General features: G+C 37.0%; 1 protein-coding gene across 4 annotated transcripts in view; it reads right to left on the reverse strand.

Annotated features, from left to right (window-relative positions):
- ccdc33 (coiled-coil domain containing 33) overlaps positions 1-23842 on the reverse strand; it is a 96886-nt gene that overhangs the window by 45239 nt on the left and 27805 nt on the right. For all 4 annotated transcript variants that reach the window (XM_028450934.1, XM_028450930.1, XM_028450932.1 and 1 more), the window contains one exon: positions 18014-18120. The gene's annotated coding sequence lies outside the window, so the exon portion shown is untranslated. The remainder of the gene's footprint in view (positions 1-18013; positions 18121-23842) is intronic.

A 23842-nucleotide genomic window follows, 5' to 3' on the forward strand; every position in this document is an offset into this window, starting at 1 on the left:
GAGGTGATGAAATAAACGTGAACGCATGGGGGCGGATTCACTAATGGTTTAGGGGTATTAAAACGTGTGCAAACGTCACTCCATGCGCTAATAAGCCATACATACCCCAGGGAATGTATGGCTGCTGCGCGTCGAAATGCACCCTCAATCCATTTAGCACGTTTCCCTCTAATTTGTATAGTAGGCGGAGCTCACAAGGGGAGCAAAAAAATGGGAGGAGGACATGCAAATAAATTAATGCAGGGGAAGCAATGCAATTCATCAAAGCTGAAATTGTTTGGTCCCTCTGTTTTTTCTGTATAAATTTAGCACAACCCACAACCAGGTGGTAATGTCAAAGCTTTTGGCGCAGTGATGGCAGCAGTGATATTTGTGAGGAGACGGGGCAGGGGAGAGGAAATATGGCCGAGGGATGGAATTTTCAGACCGCGAGTTAATATATTTGGGGTGAATGAATTCACAATTTTAAGAACGTGTTAAAATCTTTCCTGTTTCGTCTCCCCACCGTGGCTGAGGGGACACAGTGGAGATCGGCACTCTCCATGGCCAGATGCTGCTTCTCCTCCAGGGATCACTCCTGTACACCACACGCTTGTTAAAGATGGGACTGCGTAGGAAGAACGGGCCGTTTTGTTGTTGTACAGCTGCACTTTATTATCTGGCTGCACTATAAACATAAGCTCGCTACCTGTCCCGGTAGCTGTGTCGGACTCTACCCATAGGCACACACACACATCTCTCCTCCACGGCTCACTCTCACACACACTCCGTCACTTACATCCCCACTGCGGGATGAATAAAGAATCTATTTAACTATCTATGTCTTTGCTGTAATTCATCCTTTTTCATTAGCTTCCTCTACTAACACCTCCAATTATTTTTGCTTCAAATTTATTTTTTGCTTCCGCGCACTCAGCTCTCCTTCACTCTCCATGTTCAACATAACACGTACAAGACACTAATTTAAATAGGGCGGTCTCCACCACTTCTGCACGTGCACTAATCATTGTTGCAATCTTAGTGAATTCCTCGCAGCAGGTGAGGAAACTGCGTCACCAAAGGATTTAAGGAAGCAACTGGTTTATCACCCTTTATTTCAGATATTAGTGAATCCACCACATGCGCTGCCACAGTGCTCTTCAGCAATTTGTTAGACAAAGAGAAATGTTGAAGAGCATCTGTGTGGATAGCTGAGCTTTACCTGGATTTAGTTTCAAACAGTGGAGGGTTGTTGAAGCAGGCCATGAACATCTGGCACAAACCACACACTGATGATGACAGGCTAATGGGTTATTCATTTGTGATGCATACATAAGGCAGTCACAGGGCTGTTTAGAATTCGGGGCTTTTTAGAAGAATTTTCCGACAGTCCTTGAACATATTCTCCAACTGTGACGCCAACAACCAGGGTTGGGGTCAATTATAATTGTCATTGCGTAATTGATAATTACAGTTATGGCGTAATTATAATTTCAATTTTAAAAATCTGTTGCTGTCGTAATTATAATCAAATTGTAATTGAGTTTAGATAATTGACTTTGTAATTGTCAAAAAAATTCTATAAAAATTGTCAATTATATATAATTTAAGACAAAACTGTGGAACCATGTTACAGTTCTACACATATGTAGTTATTATTAAAATATGTTTCATATCAAGCTTTCCCACATTTTACCAATTACAAAAAAAATAAATCATGGGGTATACAGACACAAAAAAGGCTCAGACGCCCTCATCAATAATAATAAAACCTATCTTTTTATTGATTAGGAAGTCGAACAAGGTCACCAAGATATAGGGAAAAAAATTAGAAGATAGATATTTTACTGTATTTTACAGCTGATTTAGGACCTGTTATAAGAGATTCTAACAGAAAGGTAACATAAGAGGAAGGTTATTGAATATAGCAATTGAATTTTAGTAATTGAGAATGTAATTGTAATTTACTTTGAGGATAAAAAATAACTGCAATTTAATTGTAATTGGAAAACATACTGATAACTGTAATTGTAATTGAACATGGGTAATTGAAAACATAATTCTAACTGAAAAATGTAATTGACCCCAACCCTGAATCAGATGAATGCATGTCATGTATCTACAGACATGCTGCAGTAGAAACAGGCCTATCAGAGAAAAACCCGTGCGTTCCAGGCAGCGTTGAATTAAAAGGAGGCTCCACTGTGATGTGCTCAGACTGAAAATTCATTTTCACTCCATCAGGACTGAACTGAGGCTGAACCTGGGTTTTTCTCCAGCTCCATTTATAACAGGCCTTTACCTCAGACACTTTGGATCTTTGCCAGATTTCTCTTGGCAGGATTTACAGGAGATTGAATATAAAGAAATTCAACACGATGTCGGGTCAAAGTATCAATAACTGCCCGGAAGCCTCAAACGTCTCAGACAAGACGAGTATTCCTGAGACTTCACTTCTCTTTCAGTGTCATCCATAGCATAGCATCAGCAGGTGGAGACAAATGTTCTCGTAATGGGCAACAAACCAGAAAAAACACCTTAGCAACAGTTGAAGGCCTTCATCCTGCACCGATTCTCAGCTTGTGACTTTGTCGTCGTCCAATGAGCTCGCTTTGCAGCAAAGGGGAGGAGGCAGCAAAAAGCAAACAGAGCATGGACTTGAACAAAGAGATGGTGTTTTTAAAAAAAAAAAATTCCACTGGCTGAATTTGACTATCAGTATTCCTTCCACACGCTGCACAATCAGCCTCCTCACTCATTCAGAGCGTTATTAAGCCTTGTGTGTAATTACCCTGTCAGTTAATCACACACAGACCATGAATGACCAGACCCAACAATCATGGCCACTGAAGCTTTTCTATCCCAGATCAATGCAAAGCAATCACACGTTTGATTACAGTTTGAGCCAAACTGCCGTTTCTTTCCACCCACTTTATCATCAGACGTCGCAAACAAGAAAATTAAGATTTTTTCCATTAATTTTCAAAACTGTTTTGCAAAGGGATCAACACCTGCTTTTTTATTCTAGTTTTCCCAAACCATCTGTAACCACCTGCAATATTATTTTAATAACCTTGTTAAATAACTTAAAAAGATATATATATATATAAAGGATTTAGAGATATTACACATTTTGATGTACCTCACCATGTTCAGTTAGCAAAACAGTCAAACAGTGAACACTAGAGGTCGACCGACATTTGGACTTTTCAATATCAGCCAATTTTTTTTTTAACCATCACAAGCCCTCCTTAAGGAAGGGTAAGAAACGCTTTATTATAGGGAGGATATAAAAAAGAGGGCAGTGTTACACCTAAGTGAGGGGGAAGGGAACAGGGAGGAGAGACTCAAGGTAGGAAATGGAAAGGTTGGGGAAGAGTTGATTATTTTAAAGCGAGAGTGAGATGTGATGTTGTAGATGTGCATATGGTGACAGTGTGAAGCTTAGGTATAATGGTGGTGGCTGTGAACAGAGGGAAGGAGTGAGTGATTCTACCTAAAACAGGTATTTAGTTTAAATCGACTACTTGCACATTGTATATTGTTGTCATATTTACCTGTCCTGTACTTTTTGTTTTACTTATTGGTGTATTTAATTTAATTTCTAAAATATACATTTATATCATGAGTGTTTCAATTGTATTTCATATTCAATGTGCCATTGGCTGAAATTTTTATTTAAAATCCGGCATCAGGCTTTGAAAATCAATAATGGTCGACTTCTCGTGAACACACAGGGCCCGCGCTTTAACGCCCCTGCAGTTACGCGCCTCTCTCCTTCGCATATTCTCCTGTCCAAGTTCCTGACACGCCCACCGCGCGTAAATCAACCAAAAGCGCGTAGTCTGTGAATGAAGGAGGTCTGAAGCCAGGGAGGAGGACTGGGCCATGATGTCACAGAATGTCTAGAAATCACGGAACATGGAGTTTTCCCCAATGTCTGTAAATGTCATTGAAATTCGTGAAAATGAAAAAGCACACTTAATTTGAAACGCCTTCAATGATAAACAAGATTACAGTTTGATGTTGTCAGATCACTGATCAGATTACTGAAGGGTGATGATCGGCCACATTCTTCTGTCTGAGTCACAGTTAAAATCTCTCTTTTTCCCCTTCATACTAATGACAGACCCTTTAATGTTTGTTTGTGTGGAAAGCCTGATTTTATTCACTTCTTACATTACTACATTCAGAATTGTCCTCTGTCATCAACGTTTCACTTGTTATTTAATCGTGTATTGTGATCAAACTGTCGCTGCTTTGCTTTTGTTTAGTTATTTTCTCCTAAGATTGAATTAAAATATGGTTAGGAAAACTGTACAATCATTGTACTGTACTGTGATGCTTGAAATTAATAAAAACTAAGGTCAAAATTATAAATATTCTTCAAAACTAATAAAAAAAACAAAATGTACAATCAAATACTTCAGACAGTAAGGAAGTTGCTGGTGTGCAAAGAAATTACATTTTTCTATTTTTCATTTCATGCTCAATGTTCATCACAGTTAGTTTGATTGGAGTCTGTAAATTGCTTGTAGGAGTGAACGACACTAACCCTCTGTAAACAGGGCAGTTATTGCATTTATTATATTTCAACATTAATCTCTGCTAAGAACCTCCTTTGAGAATGTGCCAATGAATGCTAAACATAAGGACCTGAAGCAGCTGTTGTTAAATGTTTGACCATAAACATTAAACACACACGTTTCACCTTTTTTCTTTGCATTGCACCAAACCACATAATAAGCAGATTAACATTTCTAATGCAAACAAACAGTACCGTGACGTCTGAGTATTGTACCACACACACATATTGAAATCCTATTTATTTGGTAGCACTCAACTCTTTGGTCTACACTTTTTGCAGCTCACAGAGGTTGTGTGTGTGTGTGGGCTGCTGGGTACAACAGGTTAACATCCAATTCCTCCACCCACAGGATAGAACCATATTTTCTTTAAGTTAAAAACGTGTACTATGATAAGATTGTTGATGGTTTTATTGTTTTTAGAGGAACCACTACACAACTTTACAGAAATGTTTTTATACTTTTTACACAGAATATAGTTAGAAAGAAGCAGTGCAAACTGGTTGCCTAAACACAGAAATGTTTGGTTTTTAACACAATGGGAAACCTATCGTGCAGTGTTCCCAATCTTTTTTGTCCCGTGTACCTCCTTCATATTATAAGTACCCTCTCCATAATTTAATTTGCCTTTTCATTTGTGGAACAGCGGGCTCTCCTAAACCCCTAAATGTGTCTTGAACATTGTTTACTTAAGACTTAATCTACAAATTCAAATTCCACTGCAACTTTTATGTGCTTACTACAATAGTAAGTTAACACGGTCTCCTTTGTAAAATATGGCTAATTATTGCCTCTTATTGTCAGAAGTGTGATAAAATGGCCTATACAGCATAAAATAATCCTGTTTAAATAAATGACAAGAAAATATAGTACTGTATTTTATTGAGCAATAGCACTGTTAGCTTGTGAGGAATTTGTCCAAAAAATTGCCTAAAAAGGAACGAGTATTATTAAATTAATTAATAAATCTTTCTGAGTACCCCGAGAAGGAAGCGTTTCCCTGTTTGGGAACCACTGCTATAGTGGATCTGTTCATATGACACTTGTTCTACAGGGTCGGTGCTTATTTCAGGTAATTTCATCCAAAACAAGAAGCTTTCGTAGTGAAGTTTAAGGTGAACTTTATACATTTAGGAGTAGAAATCAAAAGAGAAACCAAACCAAAGAAAAAAGTCAAGCATTTCAGTCAATTCTCAAGAAAATCAAAACTTAAATTGAATCACATTTCCTAAATTACTCTGGTGTGAAAGAGCATTGAGATCTTAGGAAAATACAGCCCGTTACCTCACTTTTATACATAATGTACAGTGCAGCTCAAAATAGCCAGCGACTCCAGTAAATGGCCTTTCACTGAATACTGAACAAACACCCACTCTCCCGTCAAGACCTAATCCCTCTTAGTGAGGATGTAAGAAATGTGCTACCTTCCTCTGGTCACAAAGCTCAGAACCAGACTGCCCTTGTGACGCTATAAGTAAGTAAAGTAAGTAAAGTTTATTTATATAGCGCTTTTTTCAGACCAGGGTCACAAAGCGCTTCACAATTTACAGTTAAAAGGCACAATGCATATAAAAGTCCACTACAATGATGCTACAATGTATAAAAGAGTCCATTCACAAACAGGAGTGAGTCATGAAAGCCTCCATAAAAAAGTGGGTCTTTAGATGACTTTTAAAAACATCCACAGAGTCCAGCATCCGCAGAGTGTGTGGAAGAGCATTCCAGAGACGAGGAGCTACCGCCTTAAAAGAGTGATCACCTCGTGTTTTAAAGCGGGTGCGGGGGACCATCAGCAGGTTTTGCGAAGAAGACCTCAAGCTCCTGTTTGAAACATAGGGCTGGATCAAGGGTGCTACTCTCATGTGCAAATGCATAACATTGTGCCTCACCGCTGCATACGTATTCTAGATATCATTTCACACACACATCGTCTGTGGCATTGTGTCACAAAGTCCGATCGGGTCCAAGAAAACGAGAAATTAGTAAAAAGAAAGGCTAAAGAGATTATCACGTAACACCAAACACATAATCCAAAACTAAAAATACAATAGATCTTTATTTTTAGTATATCCATTTAATACATTAATCTAATTTATCCCAGACGAGGAAATTAAAGCAGTTCAAGCTGCACGAAACAATGCATTTATCTAGTGCTGAATGATTAATTGCATTTGCAATATTATCGCAATATCAATGTGATTTTCTAATCTTATTTAATTTTTTATCTTATTTTTTCTACTTGTCCCGTCCTGTTGAGTTCAGAGAGTGTTTAAGAAGTGCAGCCCACATGTTTCTCAGGTAAAGCCACAGATTTGTTTGCTTTATTGTTGTAATCTGTGCTTTAAAATAAATATTTTATATTTATTTAAAGTTTACATAAATCTGAAATTGTTTATTATGAAACAGATTGATTTATTGCTTGTGTTCATTGAAAAATACATGACAAGAGGCCCTTGAAAAAAATAATTGCATATTGAGGAAAAAAACAAGATTATTTTCCAAAATCGTTCATCCCTACATTTATCACATACAGTAGCCGGATGCAAAACAAAATACATAACAAGCGTGTAAATATGATTAAAAAAAATTGAGATGTCCCATATTTTTTGCTAATGTCTGATACATCAATAATGTCCAACACTTCCAATATCAGGAGATAACAAAAAAATTATCTAAAGTAGAAATGAACTGAGATTCCGGCCACCGAAAATTTTTTGTCCAAAAATGGCTCAAAAGTGTATTTTCGGTTTTTGGCTGAAACACTTTTCTCACAGAAACAAGTCAACCAAAACAGGAAGTTTAAATGACGTGAGCAAACACTGCAGTCAGCGTGCGCTTGTCTGGAAACTTGTAATAACTGCATACTCACGGAGCAGCTCTATTTCAATAAATCCGAGCACTAAAGCGTTTTCTGAGCAGAGTTGACGGAGCACGTAAGTGTGATTTATCTTTCTATGTCACCTCCGTAACGCTGCACCCACCACCCTCCCAGGAAAAGGAGTGGACGGAACGGATAAAATATAATGAAATGTAAAGCATTTTGTCCCTGTAGAACTGTTAAATGTGTAAATGTGAACACATTGAACCCCCTGCTACCCTCCGTGACAGCGTCAGTTTGTCAATAGATTCTTTCTGAGTCTCTTTTGAAATATTATAAGTCCGTGTTGCATATATTGTAACTGAGTCCAAACTTCTAGTGCGATATGTTTCACCTGGTCCAGGTTCAGAAACGCGTAAGTAGAAAAGAACTTAAGCTACCAAAGAACGAACTTAAGGCCAGATTTGACTGGGAACGCCCACAATTCAGGGTCGCTCCTCCCAGACTGCGTAACTGGGATGAAGGCACGCAGTGACCAACATAAGTACAGGATCATAAGGCGTAGCCAGAAACAGCGCAGCATGTAGCTTTTCTAACTTAGAATAGAGCCCTTTGTGTTTTAATGACAGCACATTTTATTTGACTTTTTATTTTATATTGTGCATTGTTGGCATGTCAGTGGGAAATACATATTTTCGTATTTGATTGATTTATTCTTTGAAGCTTAATTAATACAATTGCAATGTTTTAATTTGAGTGAGGTTTGTACACATTTATACTCATAAATCCAATGGGACATGTAAGCATAATAGTTTCTTTCTGTGCTTCGGTTTTTTGCCTTGGTTTTTTTTATTTTCGGTTTCGGCCCATAATTTCATTTTTGGTGCATCTCTAATCTAAAGCATAACAAGTGTGTGTGTAATGAAACAAAAACACTTCTTCTTGATCTTTTAAGTGCCTGTAACTTGCTCCTGCTGGATCACTAGGCTTGTTTAAACAATGATGGAGCTGTCGCCCCATGTTAGCGTTAGCATCCACTCTGTGCTCAGAAAAGTCGGTCATTAAATTTGCAATCGTTCTGCAGAGCTCTACAGTCTACTTATAGGAAGACGGGCTTGTTTTACCCGCCATGTATGCCTTTACAGGAAAAGCTTCTTGTTTATGATTCACCTCTGATAAAATACTGTTTACAGCCACGGTCATTTCATGTTTGCTTTTCATGCAATTTACGGGAAGAAGACGACGTTTACCAAAAGCAGAGTTGTAACTGCCCATTTAATATTTATGTTATGAGTGCATGAGCTAAAAATACTAATCTTGTGTTATGAAATTTCAATAGTTGTGCATGAATAAAAACAAACTGCTTCATTAGCGATTAACAATGTAAACTAATTTTAAAGCTATGTATGGGAAAACAAGAGATTTTTGCCTTCATGAGATTACAACCTTAAATGTGTAATTCCACTGTTTACTACCACAAAGCTCCATGCATAGTGAATATTTACTTGTGGTTCCTGGCTTTATATGGGCAAAAATGCTATCTAAAAAATGTACACTATATAAAATGTAAAAAAAAACACATTAAGTAAAAAAATCTTTAGCAATTTAATTAATTAAAAATCTATATATGTATATTTACACTGTAGTAAATAATTATCCTTACATGGAAAAATGTGTTTGATGCACCTTGTACCCATGCTATATTTGACACGTCAGCCATTATTGTGAGGGTAACTGCAAACTCTTTTGTCCTCTTGATTTTATAATTACTGTGATTATATTCAGTAATTTTGCATGCTTAGCATTTCATATTTTCCACAGCCTTTTTGTTCATCCAAAGTCTACAACAGGGTCCCTACAGTAAAATTAAATTCAAGCATATGCAGACAAAGGAAAATAAATAAATAAAAAATACAAACTATTAAAATAAAAAACCCCACAAAAATAAACAAAAATTAAGACTTTTTATTGCCATTGTCTAGTGCAGATGTGCAACTGGCAACCCCCAAATTAAAAACACAAAGATACATAAAATGACTGGTTTTGCTACAGTGATATACATTCCTTTAGCCTCATTCAGAGGGCCACATTTGAAAAAGTTATTTTTCCTCCCTATCTTGTTATTCTACTTTTTTTTTTTAATTTTTAAGATTAAAATTTTTCTCATGTTGTGATGTCATAACGTGGAAACTCCTCCTCCTGACAATCCTGGCTCCTCCTATCCTACAAGAAAGTGAACTCCTCCCTCTCAAACTACCTCACAGGTAAAACAAACATAGAAGGCAGGTTTATATTACAGTTAATATCTTTACGTTCTTTATATACTGTAGATAATCCAGTAAATAGATAAATCAAAGGGCGCTCACAACAGTTCCACTTTTAGTAGCTGTTATACCGCCGAAAAAATCCAGCCCGACCTGACCCCGTGGGCGTAAAGCCCGACCCGAGACCGACCCGTTAACTTAAATTGTAGGCCCGAGTCCGAAGCAAACCCGACGTAAATTATAAGAATTGTTCACTAGTCTTTTCCCTACTTACGCCCACCCTTTCCCCAGCCAATCAACTCTCAGAACACATGTAAACAAAGACACACATTGGCAGAGAAAGCTGCACGTAACCATGATGCTTTCTCGGCCCGTGCGTGGAGCGCAGACCTGACTGAAGCACGCAATTATATTTGTTCCCCAGCAGTAAGTGAGGAATGAGCTAAATCAGCAAACAATATTCAGTGAATGTGAATTACAAAACGCAACACGTGCTGAAGCAGTGCATGTGTTTACATCCACTCATGCATATACATGAAGGCCCAAAAAGCGTGTTTATGGAGTGCTCTGAAAGTGACTTTTCAGAGGCTAAAACTCCAGAAAACACGCAAGTTTGGGAAAATAAACCTCAAATACTATGTTGTTGTGGTTCTTAGAACAAATGGAGGATGGGTGAAAAACAGCATAATACTCATGGACCATTAAGACATTTTAAAGACAATTAAGGCCTTATTTTTTTAATTTGTGAATTTAATGCCTTTCAAGACTTTTTAAGGATTCACGGGTACCCTGTACAAAGGATTGCCATCATTTCTGTTACAAGTGCCCTTCCCCCACCCTTCTGTGGGTTTGTATCCTTGGCTTCAGCCCCCCTCCCTCTCTATCCAGCCTCAAAGCCAGTTGTGGATGAAAAATTTATGACTATATGCCTCTTTCATTTGAAGTGTTTCTGTTCTTCTGATGCTGCTGATCCCCACTGATGGCGACTGTGTCTGCAGTCTTTCTTCAACCTGTGGGGGTGGGGGGGTGGGCCATGGTTTTACACTTGTTCACTGGTATTCAAAAATCAAGGGCATTTCTCTTTTGTTGCCTTTAGGCAATGTTCAAACAATGATTAGAAGCTTTTAGACGAGGAGACTAAGGGAACTAAAACACAAATGTACGAGTATTCTTTATTTTGTTTGCTATCACTACTTTTTTTTTTAAATCACACAAAAGAGCAAAACATTTATGTTTCTTTGTTGTTATTGTTATATTTCATTATTTTTGCTATGAACCTCACAGTTCAGCAGAGAATGTTCAGGAACAATTCATGCACAAAAACACACTTGGAAAACGCAAACTGAAAACTGCTCCAAACTTTTTTTTATGTTTTGCATTTACATATTAAAAACAAAACATACTTTTTCTGTGCATTTATCGTCTATAAACATACGATACGCACACACAAAATAGTTTTTTGTTTGTTTTTTTAATAAATATATTTTACAATCAATTTACAATAAATTAAAACAAAATTCAACTGTAAACTGAGCATGCAAGATTTTATTTCACGAAAACACAAACACATGAGCAGTATTTTAAAAACATTTTTGCTATCACTACTTTTTAGATCACACAAGAGCAAAAAATTAATGTTGAAAACTATTCCAAACATATAAGCTGTGATAAAAAAATAAAAAAAATCTTTTGTATTAATATCAAATGCAAAACTAACGTTGTGCATACACATCCTTGTGTTCTACTTTTTGTGTGTGTTTATTATCTCTATACACATACACACAATACTGTTGTTTTCGCTATTATTTTATTAAAATCAATTTACAAACAAAAAGCAAATAAATACAGCAATAGTTCTAATTGCTACTGGTTTAAAGTCAAAATCCCAGATTTCGTATCAAATTCACTTGTCATACCAAGAAAATTAATTAATAGTCCAAACTTGTGTTGTAAGCTTTGTGTTTCAGGTTGAAAGGGAGAGATTAAGGCCCCAAAGAAAAGGAAGACCCTCATTTAGGTCCTTTGTATTCCCTTTGAATAAAAATGCCCACATTTAGAAGAAAAAAATGGACAATATGCTATAATAAGTAACAGAGCAAAAATGATGACCATAAAAGGAATCAATTTACATTACTTTTTACAAGACCCGACAAATATCCTCCATTTGAAGACCATGAGCAGCCACGTTGGTTCCTAAGCAACAGGTAATTTCTCAACCCGTTGAGCCGTGTGTGCGTTAGCAGCTGTTTATCCAGGCTTTTGATTTAAAGTCAGTAAAGACGGCATCCTTGGAGGAACAATACTGGCCAAAGCTGGAAGGTTGATGTCACATGGTACAGCAGTCATTAGTTTCTGGACAATGAGGTAGAATTTGTCTTCAGCGGTGATGTCTACATCACATTCTCCGCTTTGATCTGTGGTTTCCAGAACACCCTCACGTCCCACTTCAGAGACACTAAAACTATAGCAGGTGTATGGAAATATTTGCTACTATCTATCTTTTTTGTTGGAATGCAGCGTCTTAATTATGTTGGATGTTATTTACATTTGCAACACTAAAACATGATTAAAATATTTTGACTTTTTCTTTAAATTGGTCTGCAGAGGTAAAAAATTCTGCCATGGCATTTTGTGCCCAGACCCGCCCACTACATTAGACACCATGTAGAAGCCACTATTAAGTCAGTGATGCTCAACATGTAGCTCTTTGTCTTAATCTATAGTCCCCCAGAAAACCTTAAAAGGGCAAAACTTTTGAACCCCTTTTCACCTATTTCCTTTGGCCATTTTGCAACTTCCTTTGTCACGTTTTTGCCCCTTTTGATACTTTTTTCAGACTTTACCAATTTTTTGCCTATAAATATCCCCCTTTTCCCCTATATTTTGTCCATTTTTGAAAACTCTTTTTGTCCTTTATCCCCTACATTTTGCCCATTTAAGCTACCCTTTACCATTACATACCACCTTGTTCCCCCGTTATTTGGCCATTTTTTGGCCACTCTTGACTGCTTTTGGCTCATTTTAGTTACTTTATACTATTCTTGCCACATTTTTGGCCACTTGTTATCATGTCTGCCTTCACTCGGTTGTTTAAAAAAAAAAAAAAAAAACACAGAAAAAACAGAAGACCGGATCAGCCCACTGTTCTTGTTAAATGTTGTATATAAAAGAAAGTACATAAATATGTATTGCACTATTTTTAAAAAAGGCAAGTCAAATGTACAGTACTTGTTGAATGCTTGCATTTCTTTTGTGTATTATTGAGTCTTGTTATATATTTTTAAATTGTGATTTGTGTTTGATGTTTTTTGAAATAAACTGAAACTGATTAAGTCATAATATAGTGATAATCAGGCATCCAATGTGAATTGAAACTTGAACTATCATGATCTAAATCCATCATGTATTGAGTGTTATGTACTAGTAGTTATATTCTGATTTGTTAGATTAATTAATTAATTAATTAAGGGTTCAGCCTATTCTGAGTCTGATGAATCACTACGTATATAAAGGATTTTTAATTTAGTTTTTAACAGAAATAAAACATTAATTCATGCATTATTTCCTTCCTGGCAATAAACAAGAAGCTACTAGTTTTTTTCAGAAGTGAACCATTAGCCTTGTGCTGCCCCGACACTGAACAACACCCCAGTCTCATGAGATTCCGGGCGAGTCAATAATTCAGAGCAGGAAAGTCAGTGTGGACAGTGAGGGAGGATGAGGAAGAGTATGAAGGCTAACTCAGTTTACCTGCTCCTGGCCCAGAGCAATAACAAGTCAGCAGCGGATTTCAGGGATTTCACCTGTCAATCAAATAAACACAGAGTGCAGCAGCAGGAGAGTCGATGTGGAGTAAAAGAAAATCATGTTACATACATCACACACTCTTTTCTCTGGTTGGGGTTTTATGGAAGACAAAAGTCTTATGTGACACTACATCTGTATGCTGTGCACAACCCAATGTGAACAATAACAGAACATTGATCAGTGTATGAAGCTAAGATTCATTATCACAACAGACTCTTGATGTACTGATGTATGAATGTATTTATTGTTAATGTATCTTTGTCTGCTGCTGCCATGCCAGGTCCCTCTTGAAAAAGAGATCTCTAATTTCAATGAGGATTTTATCTGGTTAAATAAAGGATATAATAAATCAACATTTACATGAGCTGAGAACAGATTAAGTAACAATGTGCTTTATTAAAATGCTCAGTAGCATGTCTTTTCATGAAGAATGTTTAGCGTCACTTTCAACAATTTGGTTATACGTTTCTTTCCATTCCCAGCCCTTAAAAGTCCAGTATTATGGAATTTTTAAGCCATCTCTATTTATTCTAAGAGCCTTAACAACATAGTATTTGAGGTTTATTTTCCCAAACTCGCCTGTTTTCTGGAGTTTTAGCCTCTGTTTCTAAAAACAGGCTGTTTTGGGGCCTCGTGAATATTAATGAGTGGGCGCAAACACACACTGCTCAGCGGTTCTTCAGCGTGTGTGTTTATCACATTAGCAGCAGTAAATCATTACCAGTCTTTCTTTCTTCTCAACTCACAGAAATAGTCAATTTAAGACGATAGTCCATTGTGTTGTCCAACCACTGAGTCGCACAAACATGTCTAATCATCCCATAAATGAGATACAAGGAGGTATAACGGCTACTAAAAATGGAACTGATTGTCACCGCTCACGCTGCGCCGCAGGAAAGTAAACTCAACTATCAGCTGAGTCAGCTGTTTCAAACACTCACATGAGCTGCTACGTCACTTTCTTGTCCTCCTTACCTCTTATGCCCCCAGAAATAGTCCAATTAAGACGATAGTCTATTGTTTTGTCATATAATGCTGCATCGCATTGGATCACAAACGCGTCAGATCATCCCATAAAGCGATACAAGGTGGTATAACGGCTACTAAAAGTGAAACTAATTGTCAGGGCTCTTTGGTTTATCTATCTACTGAACGTAAATATATCAACTGTGATATTAACTGTAAAATCAACCTGCCTTCGCTATGTTTGTTTTACCTATGCGGTAGTTTGAGAGGGCGGAGCACATTCTTATAGGGTAGGAGGAGCCAGGATTGTCAGGAGGAGGAGTTTCCGCGTTATGACATCACAACATGAGAAAAAACAACTTCCCCTTTTGGAGCTGACTTTTTACAAAATGTGGATTAACTAGAGAGGGAGGAAACAGAACTTTTTCCAACTTTGACCCTCTGAATGAGGCTAAAGGAATGTATATCACTGTAGCAAAACCATTATAAAGTGATTTTTTTCATAATACTGCTCCTTTAATACAGCTTTTCATTCACTCAGTTTGTATTACTTCTCTGTGCAAATAAAACTTTATATAGGAGCTTAAACACAGTCAGTTAATACTGCAGGCGATTGACTCTTAAAGCAGCTTCTTTGTAGACAGCTTTTAATTCTATGAAACACTGTCGTGCTGATTTCAAATTACGGGTGCGGTGCACATTTAGAAAATAATGTAGTGGAGGAATATGAGATAACAGGTGTGATCTGGTCAATTGAGGCTGACAAATGAACACCGCTTTTGGTGTGGTATTTTTTTTTTTTTACAGAGCCTCCAGTATTGTAGCGACAAATGACGTCCACCTCAAGCTGCACTCGTCAATAAATGAGAGCCTGAGGCTCTACAATATAAGCAGAGATGGAAGCCTCCGACTTTTAAATACATTAAAAACCTGCACAAAGGTGAAAACACAAAAACAAAAAAAAAAAAAACTGTATTTTGTTTGATTTGGTAAGCAAAAGTTATAGTTCATGGCATGGGAAAAACTTAAGGAAATTACAGAAGTGTCAGTTTATTCATAGGAAAAACAGAACATTAAGATGTTTGATCAAGATAAACAGATTAGGTACACATTTGGCAGGTTGACAGTTCATAACAAGACCAACAGAACAACAAGAAACCCACACCTATTCAAAATCCTGTGTGTAAGCGCCAATGAAAATCCAGAGTTACATCCTGCATGCCATGACGCAGTTTGGTCATTTATAAAATCACAATCTGATACCACAGAACAAAATGGATCAAAGACAGAACAAAGGCAGCCTCTGGGTGGCAGACAGAGCTCTCGTACATAAAAGCAAACAGCCACAGGCACACAGTGTCTGAATGCTGTAGTGTCTCACAACAGTACTAGTTACACTGTTTCCTGGAGGATGAAATTCCCAGCTGGTATAAAACAAATTGTAAAGTAGTATCAAGAGCAGCTGGAAAATAATGAAAATTTAAAGGTACGATTTCTTATAATGATCATGTAAAATACTGGCTATGGATAAAACCACCTTCATAACACTGAAAGTTTCTCTCTTCATAGTTCAATCCTAATGAGGAAAATACATTTTGTTATTTGGTGTCAAAGTAAGTCCCACACTGTGTTTATCATTACAACAGACGCACATATGAACACTAACAGAACATAAAACCTTCTGTATCTTGTGCTGGTACACGTCCCCCATTAGTGCAGCACCTTTAATGGACTCACTGAAGCCGTTACACGCAAATAAACGTCTGGGTCATATGACAGAAAAGCTAGTGATTCCATTAGCTTCAGAAGATGTTTTTGTGATTCTATTGTACCCTGCGGATCCCGTCATGGAAAGCTAGGTTTGGGAGGCAATGACAATGGTCCCAAAAGTCATTTCAAATAAACATTTCAGAAGCAGATTCTTCTTAATATGCAAGATTATATATCCATTCACATTTTCCATTGTCTTCAGTTGGATTCAGATGAATAGATAATGTTAGCCTTTTATATAAAGTAACATGCTATCAAAATCACTGCCATAAAGTCATTCATATAGCCCGAGTTTAAGAGTTAGTATTATGAGCAAATACATTAAGAAAACCTAATCCTATGAACTCTGTCTTGTGTGATCTTGATCTCATGACTATAAGTGAGAATAGGAACATAGATTGTTTAGTAAACAAGGAGTCTGACACTTTGGATGGAAGTGCGCCATTCTCTTTAATCCAACTGGATTTATGAGGCTACCATTGCATCTGATGGTTGCAATGGTAGCGCAGCATAGGCCAGTTTTAAGGTGTCTTCCATGGACGTCTCACCCATGGGGGATGCGACACACGTACTTTCATAAAAACAAAAATTCATCCCCCTCACTTATTACAGAGGAACTCATTGTTGAAAACCTCTTGTTCCAATTAGATTGACTGAATGGTGATCAAGCCAATCACAGTCAGCCATTTGACAAAGCTGTTGTAGGCAGAAGGTAAACAAAGAGTTAACAGTGATGAGTAAAGTGCAAGTAAAGTGGCAAAAATGGTCCAAAAGTGTCATGAAAAGAGTGAAAAGTGACTAAATTGGAGCAAAAGCAGTCAAGAGTGGCAAAAAAAATTACAAGAAAAAGGAAACATCTGGTATGTAATGGTAAAAGGCAGCTTAATCGTGGAAAATATGGCAAACAATAGTGAAAAAGCACAAAAATGTGGAACAAAAAGAGGCAAAGTGTAGGAAACAAGTGTTATTTATTGGGCAAAAGTTAGGTTATTTGGATGAAAAGTGACAAAAAAAAGGTTTTACAAAAATCAGATCAAAGTATGAAAAAGAACTTGCAAAAATGTCAAATAAAAATTGGGAAAAATTGATATTTACTGGCAAAAAGATGCTCAAATCTGCAAAAACAAATAAGTGTCAATTTTTTGGAAAAAGGGGCAAAAATGGGACAAAGAAAGTTGAAAAATGGCCAAAAAAAATGTAAAAAGGAGTTAAATCCCCATTTTAAGGTTTTCTGCAGGAATAATGATTAAAATTAAGAAATAAAGAGCCACATGTTGAATATCACTGACGTAATCACAGCTTTATCATGGTTTTAGTAAAATAATTTAATAAACTAAATTGGGAGTCGACAGTTGCCCAAAGCGACATCCAAATGCTGCACCAACCGACATTTTCAAAGTCCCATTTCTCAAATAATAGAATCCATCTATTGTAACGTTCCTGGTCATCCAAGAAATACTGTCCTGACGTTCAAGGAACCAAATGACATGTAAATAAATATTGAATTAAAATGCTAACTCTCTATGGAAGTGGAAATACAAAGAGTGATCCTGACGTGAAGACGACATCGATTTCGAACACATACTGTACTGGCTGAATGTCTACATATAAAACAATATTACATATGTTTAATGGCTAAAAGCTTATATAAACTACTTCAAAAAGACAAAGTTTTCAACTACTGCAGGCCTCAAAGAAAGTACAACGATAATATTCTCATATTATAATGCATTTTAACATAGAGGCAATCTATTCCCCACTAATAAAATTATTTCAGACATGATCCTTTAAGAAACACCGTTAATCATAGCAGTGTATTTTACCTCCACTCATGCGGTGCCCCAAGGGACTTCCTTTGCAGTCGTATCCTCAGACCTTTCCAGGAAATATGACTGTTCGCCATGGCAGTCGTCTGGGGAATACTTCAAAGCTGATGGTGACAAATACATCAGGGAAATCATTACACGTGCAGAAGATAATACAAGACATATTATCAAAAAGCACTTGTGCAGAATGTGTAATAATTAACAAATTAACTTTAAACTAATGCACAAAATCCATCATACATAAGACATAGTGGCATACAGTGGTTTAGTGTTTTGTTAATATAAAAAATGTATTTATATGGTATTTTTTTTTTACTGTTTTATTTATACATTTATAGTGTTTTATTTAGAACTATTTATTTTGTATTATTCATTTATTTTGTATGCCATATTGTTAAAAATGTGCTTTAAAATGTACATTTCATATTTATTTAAAGTTTAAATAAATCTGAAATTGTTTATTATGATTATGATATTATGATTTATTGCTTGTGTTTATTGAAAAATACATGACAAGTGGCCCTTGAAAAAATAATCACATTTTATATAGCAATTGCAATATTGAGGAATCGTTCAGCCCTATTACTTGTAATACATTACGTTCACCTCTGACCATCGTAAACACCGTACTGAGGATGGGTTATAAAATAATTGTCCACCTCTAAAAAACAGATTGTTATTGATCACGTGTTTCGTAAAATAATATTTTAATTTTGACGTTAGAAAATCTAGTGAAATTCAAAATTCAAAAAGGTGGCATATAAACATTTGAAGAAACATTTCTTCTTTAAAGGGTTTGTATTTGTGTGGAGCTGCAGGGAGCCACAACAGAGCAACAGGGTGGGCGACTGCTGCTCTAACATTTATCACGAGTGCTGAACTGGAGGAATGTATAAAACACCAAATCTCTTTCTTGTGTTTCCACAACCTTATTTATGGCTGTTGGTTTTTCTTTGGTGTCGGGTGAGTTCTCATTACTTTGTTCACACAGTGACAAGAGGATGGGCGTCTTTGGTCAGTGGAGTGACAGCACCATAGGATCATCATCAGTGGCTTCAGAAAATACAAACATCTCCTGCTCAGTTGACCATTTGTGCTTTTAAAAAAAAAAAAAAAAAAAAAAAATCACACACTGACCATTAACTCAGTGGTTCTCAATCTTTTTTTTGGCTTAACTACCCCCTTTCTCTTATTTCTGTGTTTTTTAGACCCAAGGTTGAAAAACACTGATTTAGTGGCTGCTGAATAGATTTCTATAGTTTTTATAATCACACCTGGGGTGGGACCAAGACTGAAACTTTATTTGCTATTTTTCCTCTCTCTCTCTCTTAAGTACCCCCTGTAGTGCCATTGCATACCCCCATTTGAGAAACTTTGCACCATCTGGTCAAAAAAAGCACCCACTAGAATAGGGCTGCACAATTGATCAAATTTTAATTGTGATCACAATTTTGGTTGCAACGATTAAATTACCCTGATTGTCTGCAATACGTAAGTTTAAATGTGTACTCTGCACTCTGTAATAGTGTATATTGAGTTATCCTTTGGTACATTCTAAATTATTGGGTGAATTAAAAAGAATATATATATAGATATATATATATAAAATTTAATTTCAAAGCTTAATTTTGCACTGTAAACATGTTTGTTTAAAGGTAAATAATTGTGATTACAATATTGATCAAAATAATTGTGATTATGATACGTGATTACAGAATTTCTCCTGGTCAGTTCTGGTCACACCGCCCGAAGCAGGCCAGATACTATCGTACTGATAACATTTACCAAGGTCTCTTCTCAGAGGCTCTGTCATTGTTATGGCTAGCACTATCAGCAACATAGAAAACCCTGAGAGCACAGAACACACACACACACACACACACACACACACACACACACACACACACACACACACACACACACACACACACACACACACACACACACACACACACACACACACACACACACACACACACACACACACACACACACACACACACACACACACACACACACACACACACACACACACCACACACACACACACACACACACACACGACTGTCTCATTCCATTCAAAACCGCCACACCAGTTGGGGGCTCGTCTCCAGATCTAGATTCATCAGATAATGAGGTAAGTGCAGAAGTTTCCTTTTAACATTTCAGATGGAAATCTGTGCCTTGCCTGTTAAATGACTGACTAGATAAAGAACTCATTAAAATCTTAATTTGTGGTGGTGAAATAGTGAGAACATTTCCAAAAGACAATTTCCCATAATACAAAAGAGCCGTGAATCAGTCAAGCATGAAGGGTCTGAATTTCTGATATGAATTGTCTTGTTGCTGGAACACAGTCTGTATCTTTCACTATAAATCTTAAGTGTAATTCTGGATTTTGCCCTAAAATCCACACAAATCGAGTGATTCCAACATTAGGCAGTGATTACAGAATATGGGAGAGGAGCCTGTGTGGTACAGGTAGAAGATGGGTGCAATGGAGTGCCCGCCTGGACAAGAAACTGTAGCAGGAGTAGGCTCTAGTGGGATAGGGTCTCGGTCAGAGCCACTTGAACTGAGTTGGGAGTTAAATAAATGTAACAGAAGTAGCCCCAATGTGGTGTTGAGTCTCAGACAAGTCTGAGGTACAGTTACAGAGAGTTTCTCCAGCTGGGTTAGTGTGTGAGGCTGAGGCACTGATTACAGGGCGAGATGTCCAGTTTTTGGTCGGGGTTTCGGCTGCCTACCACCTTTGGTCCGTAAATAACACGCTGAGGTTTTGTGTTTTCTTGTCCACATTTGACCAAGAACCTTAAAACTTCATTGTCTAATTACAGTACATTCCAAACCGCCACAGCACAGAAGCGAAATATAAGGCTCAAATTCACAAAAAAGGGAGATTATGATTTCTTTGTTCTGATTAGGGGTGTCTCGATCCGATATTGATATCGGTCCGACATCAGCCAGAAAACGAATATCGGATTTTATTGGATTACATCTAAAATCTCCGATATATATATATTATATTTATTCAATTGTAGAATACTGTAGATATTATGTTGAAGGTTAATATTTATGTAACCAATTGGTTATTAATAAATGGGTCAGATTTTATCATACCTACTGTTGCTGACTATTGTTCTGTGTTTGAGCACTTGATCAAGCCTTTTCTAACATTCCACACTACAAAATAAGTAATAAAAGTATATATGATTCATGCTGTTATCGGATCAATATCGGTATTGGCCAATTGTATCGGGACATCCCTAGTTCTGATGTAAGGTCTTTGAACTTTATCTCTACCATGACTGCAGGTCAATATCCTTCCAAGGACACAAGACCTCTGCTGATAAGAAATGCTGATTCCTTCCCTTCAATAACATTCTGTCAGGAAAAAAACATAAAGTCCTAAAACAGAAGGAATATTATGCAAATATAATCTGGTTTTTGTTTGTAATTTCTTCTATCTAAATTAGAATATAATTTTTCTTTTTTTTAAAAAAAACACAATCTTCCTTTAATGCAGCCTATTCGAAAAACAAATTCTAGAAACGTGAGAAAGAAGCCAAAAATTGAAGAAAATCTCCCCATCTTTCCTCCCACAGTCGATGATGGCTGAAAACAAGCCCTTTATTCAGCCTAGTTCCAGCAGAGATGTGTGAAAGTCAAGCCTCTTTGAACACTCTCACTCTGCGAGACGCATCTGTGAATATATTATTCATGAGAAAAATCTAACGCTTTGCAGACCACAAGGTTCTCTAGAAACGGTCAAACTCAGTCCCTGCGGCATCGACGATGCTCTAATAAACCAACTGCATGCACAATATTCACACATTACATTTCACTGCCTGTGGAAGCATTTCTCTCTCAAGTTTGGTAAAGTATGCACACATTTCAACATCCAATATTTTCTAATATGTCTTTCCCAAATATATTAAGAGGGGAAATTAATTTTCTACATATTTTTCCAACATCAATCAGCTTAATTAGAGCCTTTGATTTTTCGTTAGTTTAAATATTTCCGTATAATCAGCTTTACCTAATCAGATGTCATCATTAGAGATGACTAAACTTCCCAAAATCATGCCAAATATCTAAAATGGTTAAGGGATTGGATATAACAGATATGATGTGCTGCAGTTTGCTACAATTGTACATTTGCTTAAAGGTCCATATTATGCTATTTTTCACCCATCTCCATTTGTTCTAAGAACCCCAAAAACATAGTATTTGAGGTTTATTTTCCCTAACCCGCCTGTTTTGGGAAAAACAGTGACTTTCTCAGGAACTCTACACAAACAGGCTGATTTGCGTCCTACTTATGCATATTCATGAGTGGGCGTGTCCTCTCCTCACAGGGGATGGCTCGCCCTCCTCCCACCCACTCCGTAGCCGAGTTCATGCTGCTTTATAAACACGAGACAGAGCGTGGGGGCGGGGTGTTCTCCAGTACATACATAGACTGTAGAAAATACATAGCACTGCACGAAGGACGCTGAAATGCTCACCGTGTCTGTTTACATGTCAATCACGGCAGAGAGCTTCCTGGAGGCGTGGCTTCTCCAGCTCAGCGCAGTGTTAAATTTGTCATCAAAGTGGGAACGCATCATCAAATTGGAGCGAGGTGTTTGGGCTCATCCTGCAGTAAGAAAGGAGTAAATCACTCTAACGATTGATTGAATTAAAAAAAAAAAACACTTTGGGCATGTGTATGAAGCCCACATAGCACTTTATGATGTTTAAAGCACAAAAGTTGTTTTAGCGTAACATGTGCCCTTTAATCTAAACATTGGACCAATGGTTTCAGAAGGTAAAGTCAGTCATATTACAAAGATTTATCAAGATAAAATTCACAACAGTAGTTGACTATCAACCCCATTTAACAAGTTTAGTACGATTGTGTAAAATTATCAAAACAGAAAAATGATGAGACAGAAAAAACAGATAAGTGCAACAGGACACAGAAATTTTGAAATGTAAAATTGAAAGCCTTATAATAATGTCTTGTTGCATTTGTTTGACAAGTGTAAAGTCAGCAGGTATCTGCACAGAAGTGATTGAATTTGTTTCACAGTTCAAATGGTTCAAATAGCAAAGCACAATATCTGAAATTCAATAGCAATCAGATAATCCACTGCACTCATGACCCCAAAAGCCTTTAAATTTATGCTGAGGCAACACACACACACACGAGACAAAATAGAGGCCACGTCAAGGACAACATCTATCACACGGACAACTAAAACAAACATCTCACACAGAATTTAGATTTGATATGAAAATGTTTGCGTTTCATCTCCTTATTGCAGCATCTATCAGCCATAAAAACTATGTATTCATCTCAGCCCTGCATTCTGTTAGACCTTTGGATAAACGGGTTATTTAAACTATCAACAGTATGTTTAACATTGTTTTTTCTTTAGTCATGAGAAGAGTTTATCATCATCAAGGACAGGACACACACACCGTCTCTCTGCTATCCATTCAAGGCAAATGTCAGAAGAAAGCAGCAAGACAGAAAAAAAAAAAAAAAAAACTACATTCACAGGATCCCGACCACTTTAATACCCATCAGAACATTTGTACTTGTCACAAGCACCTTAGATAAAACGTCTCAGTCTCGGTGCTCATAAAGAGAGAAATTAATCTTCCACTCCTGGCTCGACACAATAACAAGCGATATATCAGAACGGAAACCACCCGGGAGACGGAAATTGATTCCCCCCCCCCACGAGCCGCTCAGCTTTAACATCAGATATCAAATTGTTGCCCATATAAAGCAGCGCCATGAAGGATACATTAGTTCAGAAGCTCTTGGACGTGTAT

This window comes from Gouania willdenowi, chromosome 6 (assembly GCF_900634775.1).
Source record: "Gouania willdenowi chromosome 6, fGouWil2.1, whole genome shotgun sequence".
Lineage (NCBI taxonomy): Eukaryota > Metazoa > Chordata > Actinopteri > Blenniiformes > Gobiesocidae > Gouania > Gouania willdenowi.